This window comes from Ambystoma mexicanum, chromosome 13, assembly GCF_040938575.1.
Source record: "Ambystoma mexicanum isolate Mex_15411 chromosome 13, UKY_AmexF1_1, whole genome shotgun sequence".
NCBI lineage: Eukaryota > Metazoa > Chordata > Amphibia > Caudata > Ambystomatidae > Ambystoma > Ambystoma mexicanum.
The window spans coordinates 356,581,490-356,599,647 of record NC_090938.1 but is presented as its reverse complement, the minus strand read 5'-3'; the positions used below and the strand labels follow the sequence as shown (position 1 = coordinate 356,599,647).

The following is an 18,158-nucleotide window of genomic DNA, read 5'->3' as shown; positions in this document are numbered from 1 at the left end:
GACGAGGTGGCCGAGTGGTTAAGGCGATGGACTGCTAATCCATTGTGCTCTGCACGCGTGGGTTCGAATCCCACCTTCGTCGTATTTTTTCTTTATAGTCTGCATTTAAACATAGACCAAAGTCTTTCAACCTCCCTGTGAAAGACAGGAATGAGTACAGATATGGAAATAGAGATGTAAAAATAAGTTCATTGGTGCAGGCGGAGAATGAAATTAGTCAAAGACTTTCCTCGTAGGTTTCCATTCTTTACTATTATAGGAGCCAAAATCAGCGCAGTTAGTAAATTCCCAAGCTTACATCCCAAATTCTTTTTTCTTTTAGTTGTCTGCCTTTTACATGTTCCTTTTGCCATCATTCTGACCTGCTATCTAAACTCATGAACCTGTTCAGCATCCTACTCAATACATACATACCCGTAAAAGTACATACTCAAACGCATACCGACAATGTATCACCAACATAAGCACACACGCTTTCGCAAATCAGATGTATGATGACGTACTGAACACATGCAGAGATATACAGCCATTTTTACACAACCAGAAATTCATATACCTGGAGATCTACCTAGGTAAAACCCATGGTTTCTTTGCACTTTCTGTTGTTGGCTGTGAGCAAGCAGCAGGTGGCCTTGTAGCTCAGTGGCAGAGCACTGGTCTCGTAAACCAGGGGTCATGAGTTCAAACCTCATCAGGGCCTCGGGCGGATTATTTTCAAAAAGCACGGGGAAGAGAAGCCAGAGTTGCACCATCTACAGAGAACCTTTTATGACGGGATGCATCCTCATAATTGAAGTCTTCCACAGAAGGAGTGAAATAGAGTTCGAGAGGAAGGCCTAATGTTTTCAGGCAAAGACTGACAAAAACCTTGCAATGTCGCATGTAGCTGCTTTGGTGAAAAGACTGTTCAAGTTCACAATGCAACGGAGGGGTGTTCCCCATCTCCATACAATCATCTCTTTGATAATGTAAACGTGCCAGGCGTGTTGAAAGACAAAGACAGACACAACCGCACATACCAGTTGAAGAAAGACAGCCAGCAAACACATTTGTATAGAGGTAAGCAAGCCTCAATTAGAGATGTGAGTCCCTCCGTTTCTGCGGGAGTCCACAAGTTTAATAAAAAATGAACACATATCTTTCATGTTCTAATGATTACCAATCTTTCTGATTAGCTCTGCATAGCTCCAATGGCTATGTGTGTGTGTGTGTGTGTATGTGCCCGTGTGTGTAGGGGAAGGGGTCGGTAGATGTGTTCACGCAGAGCAAGTTGCATACATCGCCAACAGCCATTCTCTCCTGCTCCTGTGCATCCAGTTCGGAAGCGAACCCACCCAATTGTTCTATATGTCTGCTACCCTGACCGCATTCACACATCATTGGCTATTAGTATGCAGCTTGTGGGCGCTGTCAATGGGATATAAGCACCATTCCCCATGTCTGCAATAGCTAGACCAGATTCTGAGGTATGATGAGCAGGGGTCCAGGCACTTCCACTTCGCCTGACAAACGCCGGGCTTAGCCCTGCCAGGCCTAGCCCTGAGGGGCCTAACTGGGCATGGCCCTGTGTAAGGTAGGGTGAGCAGGGGACCACTTGCAACTGACCTTCGGCACCAATCAGGCATGGAGAGGTCTGTGCAAATGCCCAGCCCTTTAGCAATCTCGATCTGCAAAACCTTCAACTCCTAATTCTCATGGCTCCCAGAAGCCCTAGCCCATATGCAAATGAGGCGAGTTCCTATCAGCATCCTTGTTCTGCTTGATTTTATCAAAGTGACTGCCTGATTAGTGAAAGGGTATTTATTCTCAGAGGTTTGCTTCAAAGGCGATAATGCAGTAAATAGACAACATTATTCTTTGTAAGTTGATATTGTCTCCTGGATCCTACTCCAGTAACCCTTTTTCTACCTTTACAAATGTCTTCCGTAAGTGGTGCTCAGCAGAAAATGGAGTATAATAACAGTTGACATTTTTTATTTTCTGTTCTATTTAAAAAAAACCTCCGTAGCTGTATTTAAAGCGCAAACACCCCATAAATAACTTGCAATGAGTATTCCATGTCTAAAAGGCAGAGGAGCTGTCATACAACATTAACTGACAATCAAGGAAACCTTGAGGTGAACCAAAAAATGTCCAGAACATTTATTGGTTCAATAATTCAGTTTTGAGGTGAATTAGTAAAAAGTTCCAAAGTTGCTCCAGGTGAGGCTTGAACTCAGAACCTCGGCATTGCTCACTGCATGTACTGCTGTATAAGTACCACGCGCTAACCGATTGCGCCACTGGAGCTGCTGTGTTTTGGTTTTCGACATGAAACTACACCCACAAACACACACACAAGGGTACAAAAGCACCCACAAGCTCTGGCATTGTCTTTTTAGCTGACACCAAATTATGGGTGCCTTGTAGTGCCCATATTGTGCCACTGGAGCTTACCTTTTAGCCTGATATACACTTTGCCACTGATGTTCAGCCAATGGTGCAGTCAAATGTCCCTTCTACATTTTTGTCATGCTGCAGGCAGTGCCACTGGAGCCAGCATGATGCTCTTCCTCATATTCAACACGTGTCAATTGAAACACCTCCCAATGTCATCTTGGCGATGCCTATAAACACCCCAGGACTTTGATGAATTTTTCTCAACAGCAAGTGAGGCAGTTTTCCTGCAAACGGCTGGATGTACCTCAACAAGGAACGCATTGTGGTTCTATTTTGAAGATGTTTGTGTTATTACCTGTAAAGACTTGAATGCCTAACATAATCCCTGTAGACGAGGTGGCCGAGTGGTTAAGGCGATGGACTGCTAATCTGCTGTACACGCGTGGGTTCGAATCCCACCTTCGTCGATTTTAACTTTTGAAATCTTTTTTAAACATCTGCATTGCTCTAAGCACCATTGCCATTGGCTTTCAAAGAACATACAGACAAAAGTGAAAATATGCATGTTAGTTGATTAAGAAGGACACAAACAAGGTTGTCGTGTTACTGGCAGGAATGCAATCTGCTCTGCTTGACTACCCTTTGAGCCAGAATCCGGATAGAAATTTAAAAAAGCAAAGGTAATATCCATATTGTCTCTCTGCTGCCATGTACATGTTTTTTTCAACTTTCACGCATCACATCTCCTCATTAGTCACCCTAAAATTGCGCGGAATACGCACAAATTAGCTGCTCCTCAAAAAATCGCCCAGAAAAAAACAGGTCAAATCACAATCATATACATACATTCTCACACACCCTTCAAATATGTCTACCCAGTAAACATCATGTTGTGTGCTCGTTGTGTTGCTGTTATGCGTTATCACCTGAGGGGCTCTGTAGCTCAGTGGCAGAGCACTGGTCTTGTAAACCAGGGGTCGTGAGTTCGATCCTCATCAGGGCCTCCAAATGGTAATTTTCTTGAACATTGTTGAATAGGAACTGATATTGTACCTGTGCAACCTTTTACCAATGGATTCGGGCCTATAACAAAGCCACAAGCGCAAGGTGTCTGAATAGTCTGTGGGGAAGGTCGGCTTTCTGGACCTAATTTCTTCAAGAAAAAGACCTTGATAATCTTGTGATGACAGATGATCACGGTGAAGCCCTTACTCTATTGAACAGTACAGCGGTTCTGGGTTGCACGCCTTTCTCTATTTTCAGGGACGTTGATGTGGCAAAATTTAATTGGAAAAGGGTTATTGCCATCACTCACTATTTAAATTCAATGACATCGCAGGAAGCAGCAGCATCTGAACTTTGATCTTGGCTGGAAACGTTGAATGATGCCAAACACTGGGAAACTGGAGCTTGCGTTATGCTGGTTTTACTACTAATGGTGTGCCATACGGAAGCTCAAGCACCTTCCTCTGGATTAGTGTTGTGAACCCTCCAGGAGCTCTTGTTATATTTTTCTGAACTTCAACTTGATGTGTTTATCTATCAATGGCCGGGTAAGGAAGAACGAGTCAACGATCTTGTTTCTACTATGACAAACATGATCTATTTTTCACTGACTTTGCACCACCATTGTTTTATCTCTTCTTTAAGCATGGGACTCGAGCACCGTTCCCAAACAGACGAGGTGGCCGAGTGGTTAAGGCGATGGACTGCTAATCCATTGTGCTCTGCACGCGTGGGTTTGAATCCCACCTTCGTCGTATTTTTTCTTTATAGTCTGCATTTAAACATAGACCAAAGTCTTTCAACCTCCCTGTGAAAGACAGGAATGAGTACAGATATGGAAATAGAGATGTAAAAATAAGTTCATTGGTGCAGGCGGAGAATGAAATTAGTCAAAGACTTTCCTCGTAGGTTTCCATTCTTTACTATTATAGGAGCCAAAATCAGCGCAGTTAGTAAATTCCCAAGCTTACATCCCAAATTCTTTTTTCTTTTAGTTGTCTGCCTTTTACATGTTCCTTTTGCCATCATTCTGACCTGCTATCTAAACTCATGAACCTGTTCAGCATCCTACTCAATACATACATACCCGTAAAAGTACATACTCAAACGCATACCGACAATGTATCACCAACATAAGCACACACGCTTTCGCAAATCAGATGTATGATGACGTACTGAACACATGCAGAGATATACAGCCATTTTTACACAACCAGAAATTCATATACCTGGAGATCTACCTAGGTAAAACCCATGGTTTCTTTGCACTTTCTGTTGTTGGCTGTGAGCAAGCAGCAGGTGGCCTTGTAGCTCAGTGGCAGAGCACTGGTCTCGTAAACCAGGGGTCATGAGTCCAAACCTCATCAGTGCCTCGTGCGGATTATTTTCAAAAAGCACGGGGAAGAGAAGCCAGAGTTGCACCATCTACAGAGAACCTTTTATGACGGGATGCATCCTCATAATTGAAGTCTTCCACAGAAGGAGTGAAATAGAGTTCGAGAGGAAGGCCTAATGTTTTCAGGCAAAGACTGACAAAAACCTTGCAATGTCGCATGTAGCTGCTTTGGTGAAAAGACTGTTCAAGTTCACAATGCAACGGAGGGGTGTTCCCCATCTCCATACAATCATCTCTTTGATAATGTAAACGTGCCAGGCGTGTTGAAAGACAAAGACAGACACAACCGCACATACCAGTTGAAGAAAGACAGCCAGCAAACACATTTGTATAGAGGTAAGCAAGCCTCAATTAGAGATGTGAGTCCCTCCGTTTCTGCGGGAGTCCACAAGTTTAATAAAAAATGAACACATATCTTTCATGTTCTAATGATTACCAATCTTTCTGATTAGCTCTGCATAGCTCCAATGGCTATGTGTGTGTGTGTGTGTGTATGTGCCCGTGTGTGTAGGGGAAGGGGTCGGTAGATGTGTTCACGCAGAGCAAGTTGCATACATCGCCAACAGCCATTCTCTCCTGCTCCTGTGCATCCAGTTCGGAAGCGAACCCACCCAATTGTTCTATATGTCTGCTACCCTGACCGCATTCACACATCATTGGCTATTAGTATGCAGCTTGTGGGCGCTGTCAATGGGATATAAGCACCATTCCCCATGTCTGCAATAGCTAGACCAGATTCTGAGGTATGATGAGCAGGGGTCCAGGCACTTCGCCTGACAAACGCCGGGCTTAGCCCTGCCGGGCCTAGCCCTGAGGGGCCTAACTGGGCATGGCCCTGTGTAAGGTAGGGTGAGCAGGGGACCACTTGCAACTAACCTTCGGCACCAATCAGGCATGGAGAGGTCTGTGCAAATGCCCAGCCCTTTAGCAATCTCGATCTGCAAAACCTTCAACTCCTAATTCTCATGGCTCCCAGAAGCCCTAGCCCATATGCAAATGAGGCGAGTTCCTATCAGCATCCTTGTTCTGCTTGATTTTATCAAAGTGACTGCCTGATTAGTGAAAGGGTATTTATTCTCAGAGGTTTGCTTCAAAGGCGATAATGCAGTAAATAGACAACATTATTCTTTGTAAGTTGATATTGTCTCCTGGATCCTACTCCAGTAACCCTTTTTCTACCTTTACAAATGTCTTCCGTAAGTGGTGCTCAGCAGAAAATGGAGTATAATAACAGTTGACATTTTTTATTTTCTGTTCTATTTTCAAAAACCCTCCGTAGCTGTATTTAAAGCGCAAACACCCCATAAATAACTTGCAATGAGTATTCCATGTCTAAAAGGCAGAGGAGCTGTCATACAACATTAACTGACAATCAAGGAAACCTTGAGGTCAACCAAAAAATGTCCAGAACATTTATTGGTTCAATAATTCAGTTTTGAGGTGAATTAGTAAATAGTTCCAAAGTTGCTCCAGGTGAGGCTTGAACTCACAACCTCGGCATTGCTCACTGCATGTACTGCTGTATAAGTACCGCGCGCTAACCGATTGCGCCACTGGAGCTGCTGTGTTTTGGTTTTCGACATGAAACTACACCCACAAACACACACACAAGTGTACAAAAGCACCCACAAGCTCTGGCATTGTCTTTTTAGCTGACACCAAATTATGGGTGCCTTGTAGTGCCCATATTGTGCCACTGGAGCTTACCTTTTAGCCTGATATACACTTTGCCACTGATGTTCAGCCAATGGTGCAGTCAAATGTCCCTTCTACATTTTTGTCATGCTGCAGGCAGTGCCACTGGAGCCAGCATGATGCTCTTCCTCATATTCAACACGTGTCAATTGAAACACCTCCCAATGTCATCTTGGCGATGCCTATAAACACCCCAGGACTTTGATGAATTTTTCTCAACAGCAAGTGAGGCAGTTTTCCTGCAAACGGCTGGATGTACCTCAACAAGGAACGCATTGTGGTTCTATTTTGAAGATGTTTGTGTTATTACCTGTAAAGACTTGAATGCCTAACATAGTCCCTGTAGACGAGGTGGCCGAGTGGTTAAGGCGATGGACTGCTAATCTGCTGTACACGCGTGGTTTCGAATCCCACCTTCGTCGATTTTAACTTTTGAAATCTTTTTTAAACATCTGCATTACTCTAAGCACCATTGCCATTGGCTTTCAAAGAACATATAGACAAAAGTGAAAATATGCATGTTAGTTGATTAAGAAGGACACAAACAAGGTTGTCGTGTTACTGGCAGGAATGCAATCTGCTGTGCTTGACTACCCTTTGAGCCAGAATCCGGATAGAAATTTAAAAAAGCAAAGGTAATATCCATATTGTCTCTCTGCTGCCATGTACATGTTTTTTTCAACTTTCACGCATCACATCTCCTCATTAGTCACCCTAAAATTGCGCGGAATACGCACAAATTAGCTGCTCCTCAAAAAATCGCCCAGAAAAAAACAGGTCAAATCACAATCATATACATACATTCTCACACACCCTTCAAATATGTCTACCCAGTAAACATCATGTTGTGTGCTCGTTGTGTTGCTGTTATGCGTCCTAACCTGAGGGGCTCTGTAGCTCAGTGGCAGAGCACTGGTCTTGTAAACCAGGGGTCGTGAGTTCGATCCTCATCAGGGCCTCCAAATGGTAATTTTCTTGAACATTGTTGAATAGGAACTGATATTGCACATTGTACCTGTGCAACCTTTTACCAATGGATTCGAGCCTATAACAAAGCCACAAGCGCAAGGTGTCTGAATAGTCTGTGGGGAAGGTCGGCTTTCTGGACCTAATTTCTTCAAGAAAAAGACCTTGATAATCTTGTGATGACAGATGCAGATGATCACGGTGAAGCCCTTACTCTATTGAACAGTACAGCGGTTCTGGGTTGCACGCCTTTCTCTATTTTCAGGGACGTTGATGTGGCAAAATTTAATTGGAAAAGGGTTATTGCCATCACTCACTATTTAAATTCAATGACATCACAGGAAGCAGCAGCATCTGAACTTTGATCTTGGCTGGAAACGTTGAATGATGCCAAACACTGGGAAACTGGAGCTTGCGTTATGCTGGTTTTACTACTAATGATGTGCCATACGGAAGCTCAAGCACCTTCCTCTGGATTAGTGTTGTGAACCCTCCAGGAGCTCTTGTTATATTTTTCTGAACTTCAACTTGATGTGTTTATCTATCAATGGCCGGGTAAGGAAGAACGAGTCAACGATCTTGTTTCTACTATGACAAACATGATCTATTTTTCACTGACTTTGCACCACCATTGTTTTATCTCTTCTTTAAGCATGGGACTCGAGCACCGTTCCCAAACAGACGAGGTGGCCCAGTGGTTAAGGCGATGGACTGCTAATCCGTTGTGCTCTGCACGCGTGGTTTCGAATCCCACCTTCGTCGTATTTTTTCTTTATAGTCTGCATTTAAACATAGACCAAAGTCTTTCAACCTCCCTGTGAAAGACAGGAATGAGTACAGATATGGAAATAGAGATGTAAAAATAAGTTCATTGGTGCAGGCGGAGAATGAAATTAGTCAAAGACTTTCCTCGTAGGTTTCCATTCTTTACTATTATAGGAGCCAAAATCAGCGCAGTTAGTAAATTCCCAAGCTTACATCCCAAATTCTTTTTTCTTTTAGTTGTCTGCCTTTTACTTGTTCCTTTTGCCATCATTCTGACCTGCTATCTAAACTCATGAACCTGTTCAGCATCCTACTCAATACATACATACCCGTAAAAGTACATACTCAAACGCATACCGACAATGTATCACCAACATAAGCACACACGCTTTCGCAAATCAGATGTATGATGACGTACTGAACACATGCAGAGATATACAGCCATTTTTACACAACCAGAAATTCATATACCTGGAGATCTACCTAGGTAAAACCCATGGTTTCTTTGCACTTTCTGTTGTTGGCTGTGAGCAAACAGCAGGTGGCCTTGTAGCTCAGTGGCAGAGCACTGGTCTTGTAAACCAGGGGTCATGAGTTCAAACCTCATCAGGGCCTCGGGCGGATTATTTTCAAAAAGCACGGGGAAGAGAAGCCAGAGTTGCACCATCTACAGAGAACCTTTTATGACGGGATGCATCCTCATAATTGAAGTCTTCCACAGAAGGAGTGAAATAGAGTTCGAGAGGAAGGCCTAATGTTTTCAGGCAAAGACTGACAAAAACCTTGCAATGTCGCATGTAGCTGCTTTGGTGAAAAGACTGTTCAAGTTCACAGTGCAACGGAGGGGTGTTCCCCATCTCCATACAATCATCTCTTTGATAATGTAAACGTGCCAGGCGTGTTGAAAGACAAAGACAGACACAACCGCACATACCAGTTGAAGAAAGACAGCCAGCAAACACATTTGTATAGAGGTAAGCAAGCCCCAATTAGAGATGTGAGTCCCTCCGTTTCTGCGGGAGTCCACAAGTTTAATAAAAAATGAACACATATCTTTCATGTTCTAATGATTACCAATCTTTCTGATTAGCTCTGCATAGCTCCAATGGCTATGTGTGTGTGTGTGTGTATGTGCCCGTGTGTGTAGGGGAAGGGGTCGGTAGATGTGTTCACGCAGAGCAAGTTGCATACATCGCCAACAGCCATTCTCTCCTGCTCCTGTGCATCCAGTTCGGAAGCGAACCCACCCAATTGTTCTATATGTCTGCTACCCTGACCGCATTCACACATCATTGGCTATTAGTATGCAGCTTGTGGGCGCTGTCAATGGGATATAAGCACCATTCCCCATGTCTGCAATATCTAGACCAGATTCTGAGGTATGATGAGCAGGGGTCCAGGCACTTCCACTTCCCCTGACAAACGCCGGGCTTAGCCCTGCCGGGCCTAGCCCTGAGGGGCCTAACTGGGCATGGCCCTGTGTAAGGTAGGGTGAGCAGGGGACCACTTGCAACTAACCTTCGGCACCAATCAGGCATGGAGAGGTCTGTGCAAATGCCCAGCCCTTTAGCAATCTCGATCTGCAAAACCTTCAACTCCTAATTCTCATGGCTCCCAGAAGCCCTAGCCCATATGCAAATGAGGCGAGTTCCTATCAGCATCCTTGTTCTGCTTGATTTTATCAAAGTGACTGCCTGATTAGTGAAAGGGTATTTATTCTCAGAGGTTTGCTTCAAAGGCGATAATGCAGTAAATAGACAACATTATTCTTTGTAAGTTGATATTGTCTCCTGGATCCTACTCCAGTAACCCTTTTTCTACCTTTACAAATGTCTTCCGTAAGTGGTGCTCAGCAGAAAATGGAGTATAATAACAGTTGACATTTTTTATTTTCTGTTCTATTTTCAAAAACCCTCCGTAGCTGTATTTAAAGCGCAAACACCCCATAAATAACTTGCAATGAGTATTCCATGTCTAAAACGCAGAGGAGCTGTCATACAACATTAACTGACAATCAAGGAAACCTTGAGGTGAACCAAAAAATGTCCAGAACATTTATTGGTTCAATAATTCAGTTTTGAGGTGAATTAGTAAATAGTTCCAAAGTTGCTCCAGGTGAGGCTTGAACTCACAACCTCGGCATTGCTCACTGCATGTACTGCTGTATAAGTACCGCGCGCTAACCGATTGCGCCACTGGAGCTGCTGTGTTTTGGTTTTCGACATGAAACTACACCCACAAACACACACACAAGTGTACAAAAGCACCCACAAGCTCTGGCATTGTCTTTTTAGCTGACACCAAATTATGGGTGCCTTGTAGTGCCCATATTGTGCCACTGGAGCTTACCTTTTAGCCTGATATACACTTTGCCACTGATGTTCAGCCAATGGTGCAGTCAAATGTCCCTTCTACATTTTTGTCATGCTGCAGGCAGTGCCACTGGAGCCAGCATGATGCTCTTCCTCATATTCAACACGTGTCAATTGAAACACCTCCCAATGTCATCTTGGCGATGCCTATAAACACCCCAGGACTTTGATGAATTTTTCTCAACAGCAAGTGAGGCAGTTTTCCTGCAAACGGCTGGATGTACCTCAACAAGGAACGCATTGTGGTTCTATTTTGAAGATGTTTGTGTTATTACCTGTAAAGACTTGAATGCCTAACATAATCCCTGTAGACGAGGTGGCCGAGTGGTTAAGGCGATGGACTGCTAATCTGCTGTACACGCGTCCCACCTTCGTCGATTTTAACTTTTGAAATCTTTTTTAAACATCTGCATTGCTCTAAGCACCATTGCCAATGGCTTTCAAAGAACATACAGACAAAAGTGAAAATATGCATGTTAGTTGATTAAGAAGGACACAAACAAGGTTGTCGTGTTACTGGCAGGAATGCAATCTGCTGTGCTTGACTACCCTTTGAGCCAGAATCCGGATAGAAATTTAAAAAAGCAAAGGTAATATCCATATTGTCTCTCTGCTGCCATGTACATGTTTTTTTCAACTTTCACGCATCACATCTCCTCATTAGTCACCCTAAAATTGCGCGGAATACGCACAAATTAGCTGCTCCTCAAAAAATCGCCCAGAAAAAAACAGGTCAAATCACAATCATATACATACATTCTCACACACCCTTCAAATATGTCTACCCAGTAAACATCATGTTGTGTGCTCGTTGTGTTGCTGTTATGCGTCATAACCTGAGGGGCTCTGTAGCTCAGTGGCAGAGCACTGGTCTTGTAAACCAGGGGTCGTGAGTTCGATCCTCATCAGGGCCTCCAAATGGTAATTTTCTTGAACATTGTTGAATAGGAACTGATATTGCACATTGTACCTGTGCAACCTTTTACCAATGGATTCGGGCCTATAACAAAGCCACAAGCGCAAGGTGTCTGAATAGTCTGTGGGGAAGGTCGGCTTTCTGGACCTAATTTCTTCAAGAAAAAGACCTTGATAATCTTGTGATGACAGATGCAGATGATCACGGTGAAGCCCTTACTCTATTGAACAGTACAGCGGTTCTGGGTTGCACGCCTTTCTCTATTTTCAGGGACGTTGATGTGGCAAAATTTAATTGGAAAAGGGTTATTGCCATCACTCACTATTTAAATTCAATGACATCACAGGAAGCAGCAGCATCTGAACTTTGATCTTGGCTGGAAACGTTGAATGATGCCAAACACTGGGAAACTGGAGCTTGCGTTATGCTGGTTTTACTACTAATGGTGTGCCATACGGAAGCTCAAGCACCTTCCTCTGGATTAGTGTTGTGAACCCTCTAGGAGCTCTTGTTATATTTTTCTGAACTTCAACTTGATGTGTTTATCTATCAATGGCCGGGTAAGGAAGAACGAGTCAACGATCTTGTTTCTACTATGACAAACATGATCTATTTTTCACTGACTTTGCACCACCATTGTTTTATCTCTTCTTTAAGCATGGGACTCGAGCACCGTTCCCAAACAGACGAGGTGGCCGAGTGGTTAAGGCGATGGACTGCTAATCCATTGTGCTCTGCACGCGTGGGTTCGAATCCCACCTTCTTCGTATTTTTTCTTTATAGTCTGCATTTAAACATAGACCAAAGTCTTTCAACCTCCCTGTGAAAGACAGGAATGAGTACAGATATGGAAATAGAGATGTAAAAATAAGTTCATTGGTGCAGGCGGAGAATGAAATTAGTCAAAGACTTTCCTCGTAGGTTTCCATTCTTTACTATTATAGGAGCCAAAATCAGCGCAGTTAGTAAATTCCCAAGCTTACATCCCAAATTCTTTTTTCTTTTAGTTGTCTGCCTTTTACATGTTCCTTTTGCCATCATTCTGACCTGCTATCTAAACTCATGAACCTGTTCAGCATCCTACTCAATACATACATACCCGTAAAAGTACATACTCAAACGCATACCGACAATGTATCACCAACATAAGCACACACGCTTTCGCAAATCAGATGTATGATGACGTACTGAACACATGCAGAGATATACAGCCATTTTTACACAACCAGAAATTCATATACCTGGAGATCTACCTAGGTAAAACCCATGGTTTCTTTGCACTTTCTGTTGTTGGCTGTGAGCAAAACAGCAGGTGGCCTTGTAGCTCAGTGGCAGAGCACTGGTCTTGTAAACCAGGGGTCATGAGTTCAAACCTCATCAGGGCCTCGGGCGGATTATTTTCAAAAAGCACGGGGAAGAGAAGCCAGAGTTGCACCATCTACAGAGAACCTTTTATGACGGGATGCATCCTCATAATTGAAGTCTTCCACAGAAGGAGTGAAATAGAGTTCGAGAGGAAGGCCTAATGTTTTCAGGCAAAGACTGACAAAAACCTTGCAATGTCGCATGTAGCTGCTTTGGTGAAAAGACTGTTCAAGTTCACAATGCAACGGAGGGGTGTTCCCCATCTCCATACAATCATCTCTTTGATAATGTAAACGTGCCAGGCGTGTTGAAAGACAAAGACAGACACAACCGCACATACCAGTTGAAGAAAGACAGCCAGCAAACACATTTGTATAGAGGTAAGCAAGCCTCAATTAGAGATGTGAGTCCCTCCGTTTCTGCGGGAGTCCACAAGTTTAATAAAAAATGAACACATATCTTTCATGTTCTAATGATTACCAATCTTTCTGATTAGCTCTGCATAGCTCCAATGGCTATGTGTGTGTGTGTGTGTATGTGCCCGTGTGTGTAGGGGAAGGGGTCGGTAGATGTGTTCACGCAGAGCAAGTTGCATACATCGCCAACAGCCATTCTCTCCTGCTCCTGTGCATCCAGTTTGGAAGCGAACCCACCCAATTGTTCTATATGTCTGCTACCCTGACCGCATTCACACATCATTGGCTATTAGTATGCAGCTTGTGGGCGCTGTCAATGGGATATAAGCACCATTCCCCATGTCTGCAATATCTAGACCAGATTCTGAGGTATGATGAGCAGGGGTCCAGGCACTTCCACTTCCCCTGACAAACGCCGGGCTTAGCCCTGCCGGGCCTAGCCCTGAGGGGCCTAACTGGGCATGGCCCTGTGTAAGGTAGGGTGAGCAGGGGACCACTTGCAACTAACCTTCGGCACCAATCAGGCATGGAGAGGTCTGTGCAAATGCCCAGCCCTTTAGCAATCTCGATCTGCAAAACCTTCAACTCCTAATTCTCATGGCTCCCAGAAGCCCTAGCCCATATGCAAATGAGGTGAGTTCCTATCAGCATCCTTGTTCTGCTTGATTTTATCAAAGTGACTGCCTGATTAGTGAAAGGGTATTTATTCTCAGAGGTTTGCTTCAAAGGCGATAATGCAGTAAATAGACAACATTATTCTTTGTAAGTTGATATTGTCTCCTGGATCCTACTCCAGTAACCCTTTTTCTACCTTTACAAATGTCTTCCGTAAGTGGTGCTCAGCAGAAAATGGAGTATAATAACAGTTGACATTTTTTATTTTCTGTTCTATTTTCAAAAACCTTCCGTAGCTGTATTTAAAGCGCAAACACCCCATAAATAACTTGCAATGAGTATTCCATGTCTAAAAGGCAGAGGAGCTGTCATACAACATTAACTGACAATCAAGGAAACCTTGAGGTGAACCAAAAAATGTCCGGAACATTTATTGGTTCAATAATTCAGTTTTGAGGTGAATTAGTAAATAGTTCCAAAGTTGCTCCAGGTGAGGCTTGAACTCACAACCTCGGCATTGCTCACTGCATGTACTGCTGTATAAGTACCGCGCGCTAACCGATTGCGCCACTGGAGCTGCTGTGTTTTGGTTTTCGACATGAAACTACACCCACAAACACACACACAAGTGTACAAAAGCACCCACAAGCTCTGGCATTGTCTTTTTAGCTGACACCAAATTATGGGTGCCTTGTAGTGCCCATATTGTGCCACTGGAGCTTACCTTTTAGCCTGATATACACTTTGCCACTGATGTTCAGCCAATGGTGCAGTCAAATGTCCCTTCTACATTTTTGTCATGCTGCAGGCAGTGCCACTGGAGCCAGCATGATGCTCTTCCTCATATTCAACACGTGTCAATTGAAACACCTCCCAATGTCATCTTGGCGATGCCTATAAACACCCCAGGACTTTGATGAATTTTTCTCAACAGCAAGTGAGGCAGTTTTCCTGCAAACGGCTGGATGTACCTCAACAAGGAACGCATTGTGGTTCTATTTTGAAGATGTTTGTGTTATTACCTGTAAAGACTTGAATGCCTAACATAATCCCTGTAGACGAGGTGGCTGAGTGGTTAAGGCGATGGACTGCTAATCTGCTGTACACGCGTGGGTTTGAATCCCACCTTCGTCGATTTTAACTTTTGAAATCTTTTTTAAACATCTGCATTGCTCTAAGCACCATTGCCATTGGCTTTCAAAGAACATACAGACAAAAGTGAAAATATGCATGTTAGTTGATTAAGAAGGACACAAACAAGGTTGTCGTGTTACTGGCAGGAATGCAATCTGCTGTGCTTGACTACCCTTTGAGCCAGAATCCGGATAGAAATTTAAAAAAGCAAAGGTAATATCCATATTGTCTCTCTGCTGCCATGTACATGTTTTTTTCAACTTTCACGCATCACATCTCCTCATTAGTCACCCTAAAATTGCGCGGAATACGCACAAATTAGCTGCTCCTCAAAAAATCGGCCAGAAAAAAACAGGTCAAATCACAATCATATACATACATTCTCACACACCCTTCAAATATGTCTACCCAGTAAACATCATGTTGTGTGCTCGTTGTGTTGCTGTTATGCGTCATAACCTGAGGGGCTCTGTAGCTCAGTGGCAGAGCACTGGTCTTGTAAACCAGGGGTCGTGAGTTCGATCCTCATCAGGGCCTCCAAATGGTAGTTTTCTTGAACATTGTTGAATAGGAACTGATATTGCACATTGTACCTGTGCAACCTTTTACCAATGGATTCGGGCCTATAACAAAGCCACAAGCGCAAGGTGTCTGAATAGTCTGTGGGGAAGGTCGGCTTTCTGGACCTAATTTCTTCAAGAAAAAGACCTTGATAATCTTGTGATGACAGATGCAGATGATCACGGTGAAGCCCTTACTCTATTGAACAGTACAGCGGTTCTGGGTTGCACGCCTTTCTCTATTTTCAGGGACGTTGATGTGGCAAAATTTAATTGGAAAAGGGTTATTGCCATCACTCACTATTTAAATTCAATGACATCACAGGAAGCAGCAGCATCTGAACTTTGATCTTGGCTGGAAACGTTGAATGATGCCAAACACTGGGAAACTGGAGCTTGCGTTATGCTGGTTTTACTACTAATGGTGTGCCATACGGAAGCTCAAGCACCTTCCTCTGGATTAGTGTTGTGAACCCTCCAGGAGCTCTTGTTATATTTTTCTGAACTTCAACTTGATGTGTTTATCTATCAATGGCCGGGTAAGGAAGAACGAGTCAACGATCTTGTTTCTACTATGACAAACATGATCTATTTTTCACTGACTTTGCACCACCATTGTTTTGTCTCTTCTTTAAGCATGGGACTCGAGCACCGTTCCCAAACAGACGAGGTGGCCGAGTGGTTAAGGCGATGGACTGCTAATCCATTGTGCTCTGCACGCGTGGGTTCGAATCCCACCTTCGTCGTATTTTTTCTTTATAGTCTGCATTTAAACATAGACCAAAGTCTTTCAACCTCCCTGTGAAAGACAGGAATGAGTACAGATATGGAAATAGAGATGTAAAAATAAGTTCATTGGTGCAGGCGGAGAATGAAATTAGTCAAAGACTTTCCTCGTAGGTTTCCATTCTTTACTATTATAGGAGCCAAAATCAGCGCAGTTAGTAAATTCCCAAGCTTACATCCCAAATTCTTTTTTCTTTTAGTTGTCTGCCTTTTACATGTTCCTTTTGCCATCATTCTGACCTGCTATCTAAACTCATGAACCTGTTCAGCATCCTACTCAATACATACATACCCGTAAAAGTACATACTCAAACGCATACCGACAATGTATCACCAACATAAGCACACACGCTTTCGCAAATCAGATGTATGATGACGTACTGAACACATGCAGAGATATACAGCCATTTTTACACAACCAGAAATTCATATACCTGGAGATCTACCTAGGTAAAACCCATGGTTTCTTTGCACTTTCTGTTGTTGGCTGTGAGCAAGCAGCAGGTGGCCTTGTAGCTCAGTGGCAGAGCACTGGTCTCGTAAACCAGGGGTCATGAGTTCAAACATCATCAGGGCCTCGGGCGGATTATTTTCAAAAAGCACGGGGAAGAGAAGCCAGAGTTGCACCATCTACAGAGAACCTTTTATGACGGGATGCATCCTCATAATTGAAGTCTTCCACAGAAGGAGTGAAATAGAGTTCGAGAGGAAGGCCTAATGTTTTCAGGCAAAGACTGACAAAAACCTTGCAATGTCGCATGTAGCTGCTTTGGTGAAAAGACTGTTCAAGTTCACAATGCAACGGAGGGGTGTTCCCCATCTCCATACAATCATCTCTTTGATAATGTAAACGTGCCAGGCGTGTTGAAAGACAAAGACAGACACAACCGCACATACCAGTTGAAGAAAGACAGCCAGCAAACACATTTGTATAGAGGTAAGCAAGCCTCAATTAGAGATGTGAGTCCCTCCGTTTCTGCGGGAGTCCACAAGTTTAATAAAAAATGAACACATATCTTTCATGTTCTAATGATTACCAATCTTTCTGATTAGCTCTGCATAGCTCCAATGGCTATGTGTGTGTGTGTGTGTATGTGCCCGTGTGTGTAGGGGAAGGGGTCGGTAGATGTGTTCACGCAGAGCAAGTTGCATACATCGCCAACAGCCATTCTCTCCTGCTCCTGTGCATCCAGTTCGGAAGCGAACCCACCCAATTGTTCTATATGTCTGCTACCCTGACCGCATTCACACATCATTGGCTATTAGTATGCAGCTTGTGGGCGCTGTCAATGGGATATAAGCACCATTCCCCATGTCTGCAATAGCTAGACCAGATTCTGAGGTATGATGAGCAGGGGTCCAGGCACTTCCACTTCGCCTGACAAACGCCGGGCTTAGCCCTGCCAGGCCTAGCCCTGAGGGGCCTAACTGGGCATGGCCCTGTGTAAGGTAGGGTGAGCAGGGGACCACTTGCAACTGACCTTCGGCACCAATCAGGCATGGAGAGGTCTGTGCAAATGCCCAGCCCTTTAGCAATCTCGATCTGCAAAACCTTCAACTCCTAATTCTCATGGCTCCCAGAAGCCCTAGCCCATATGCAAATGAGGCGAGTTCCTATCAGCATCCTTGTTCTGCTTGATTTTATCAAAGTGACTGCCTGATTAGTGAAAGGGTATTTATTCTCAGAGGTTTGCTTCAAAGGCGATAATGCAGTAAATAGACAACATTATTCTTTGTAAGTTGATATTGTCTCCTGGATCCTACTCCAGTAACCCTTTTTCTACCTTT

At 43.7% G+C, this 18,158-nt stretch overlaps 21 non-coding genes across 21 annotated transcripts; 17 read left to right on the top strand and 4 right to left on the bottom strand.

The window, feature by feature from the left end:
- TRNAS-GCU (transfer RNA serine (anticodon GCU)) lies at positions 1-82 on the top strand. Its single transcript has one exon. It is a non-coding gene; the product is annotated as a tRNA-Ser (tRNA).
- A 546-nt stretch (positions 83-628) lies between these two features.
- TRNAT-CGU (transfer RNA threonine (anticodon CGU)) lies at positions 629-700 on the top strand. Its single transcript has one exon. It is a non-coding gene; the product is annotated as a tRNA-Thr (tRNA).
- Positions 701-2,194: 1,494 nt separating this feature from the next.
- On the bottom strand, positions 2,195-2,289 carry TRNAI-UAU (transfer RNA isoleucine (anticodon UAU)). Its single transcript has 2 exons — positions 2,252-2,289; positions 2,195-2,230 (listed from the first exon to the last, which is right to left on the bottom strand). It is a non-coding gene; the product is annotated as a tRNA-Ile (tRNA).
- A 480-nt stretch (positions 2,290-2,769) lies between these two features.
- On the top strand, positions 2,770-2,846 carry TRNAS-GCU (transfer RNA serine (anticodon GCU)). The gene has a single exon. It is a non-coding gene; the product is annotated as a tRNA-Ser (tRNA).
- A 465-nt stretch (positions 2,847-3,311) lies between these two features.
- Positions 3,312-3,383, top strand: TRNAT-UGU (transfer RNA threonine (anticodon UGU)). Its single transcript has one exon. It is a non-coding gene; the product is annotated as a tRNA-Thr (tRNA).
- Positions 3,384-4,057: 674 nt separating this feature from the next.
- TRNAS-GCU (transfer RNA serine (anticodon GCU)) lies at positions 4,058-4,139 on the top strand. The gene has a single exon. It is a non-coding gene; the product is annotated as a tRNA-Ser (tRNA).
- A 546-nt stretch (positions 4,140-4,685) lies between these two features.
- On the top strand, positions 4,686-4,757 carry TRNAT-CGU (transfer RNA threonine (anticodon CGU)). Its single transcript has one exon. It is a non-coding gene; the product is annotated as a tRNA-Thr (tRNA).
- A 1,488-nt stretch (positions 4,758-6,245) lies between these two features.
- On the bottom strand, positions 6,246-6,340 carry TRNAI-UAU (transfer RNA isoleucine (anticodon UAU)). Its single transcript has 2 exons — positions 6,303-6,340; positions 6,246-6,281 (listed from the first exon to the last, which is right to left on the bottom strand). It is a non-coding gene; the product is annotated as a tRNA-Ile (tRNA).
- Positions 6,341-6,820: 480 nt separating this feature from the next.
- On the top strand, positions 6,821-6,897 carry TRNAS-GCU (transfer RNA serine (anticodon GCU)). Its single transcript has one exon. It is a non-coding gene; the product is annotated as a tRNA-Ser (tRNA).
- Positions 6,898-7,362: 465 nt separating this feature from the next.
- On the top strand, positions 7,363-7,434 carry TRNAT-UGU (transfer RNA threonine (anticodon UGU)). Its single transcript has one exon. It is a non-coding gene; the product is annotated as a tRNA-Thr (tRNA).
- Positions 7,435-8,121: 687 nt separating this feature from the next.
- TRNAS-GCU (transfer RNA serine (anticodon GCU)) lies at positions 8,122-8,203 on the top strand. Its single transcript has one exon. It is a non-coding gene; the product is annotated as a tRNA-Ser (tRNA).
- A 546-nt stretch (positions 8,204-8,749) lies between these two features.
- Positions 8,750-8,821, top strand: TRNAT-UGU (transfer RNA threonine (anticodon UGU)). Its single transcript has one exon. It is a non-coding gene; the product is annotated as a tRNA-Thr (tRNA).
- Positions 8,822-10,313: 1,492 nt separating this feature from the next.
- On the bottom strand, positions 10,314-10,408 carry TRNAI-UAU (transfer RNA isoleucine (anticodon UAU)). Its single transcript has 2 exons — positions 10,371-10,408; positions 10,314-10,349 (listed from the first exon to the last, which is right to left on the bottom strand). It is a non-coding gene; the product is annotated as a tRNA-Ile (tRNA).
- A 1,012-nt stretch (positions 10,409-11,420) lies between these two features.
- TRNAT-UGU (transfer RNA threonine (anticodon UGU)) lies at positions 11,421-11,492 on the top strand. The gene has a single exon. It is a non-coding gene; the product is annotated as a tRNA-Thr (tRNA).
- Positions 11,493-12,179: 687 nt separating this feature from the next.
- On the top strand, positions 12,180-12,261 carry TRNAS-GCU (transfer RNA serine (anticodon GCU)). The gene has a single exon. It is a non-coding gene; the product is annotated as a tRNA-Ser (tRNA).
- Positions 12,262-12,808: 547 nt separating this feature from the next.
- On the top strand, positions 12,809-12,880 carry TRNAT-UGU (transfer RNA threonine (anticodon UGU)). Its single transcript has one exon. It is a non-coding gene; the product is annotated as a tRNA-Thr (tRNA).
- Positions 12,881-14,372: 1,492 nt separating this feature from the next.
- Positions 14,373-14,467, bottom strand: TRNAI-UAU (transfer RNA isoleucine (anticodon UAU)). Its single transcript has 2 exons — positions 14,430-14,467; positions 14,373-14,408 (listed from the first exon to the last, which is right to left on the bottom strand). It is a non-coding gene; the product is annotated as a tRNA-Ile (tRNA).
- Positions 14,468-14,947: 480 nt separating this feature from the next.
- Positions 14,948-15,024, top strand: TRNAS-GCU (transfer RNA serine (anticodon GCU)). Its single transcript has one exon. It is a non-coding gene; the product is annotated as a tRNA-Ser (tRNA).
- A 465-nt stretch (positions 15,025-15,489) lies between these two features.
- Positions 15,490-15,561, top strand: TRNAT-UGU (transfer RNA threonine (anticodon UGU)). The gene has a single exon. It is a non-coding gene; the product is annotated as a tRNA-Thr (tRNA).
- Positions 15,562-16,248: 687 nt separating this feature from the next.
- Positions 16,249-16,330, top strand: TRNAS-GCU (transfer RNA serine (anticodon GCU)). The gene has a single exon. It is a non-coding gene; the product is annotated as a tRNA-Ser (tRNA).
- Positions 16,331-16,876: 546 nt separating this feature from the next.
- TRNAT-CGU (transfer RNA threonine (anticodon CGU)) lies at positions 16,877-16,948 on the top strand. The gene has a single exon. It is a non-coding gene; the product is annotated as a tRNA-Thr (tRNA).
- Positions 16,949-18,158: the final 1,210 nt, after the last annotated feature.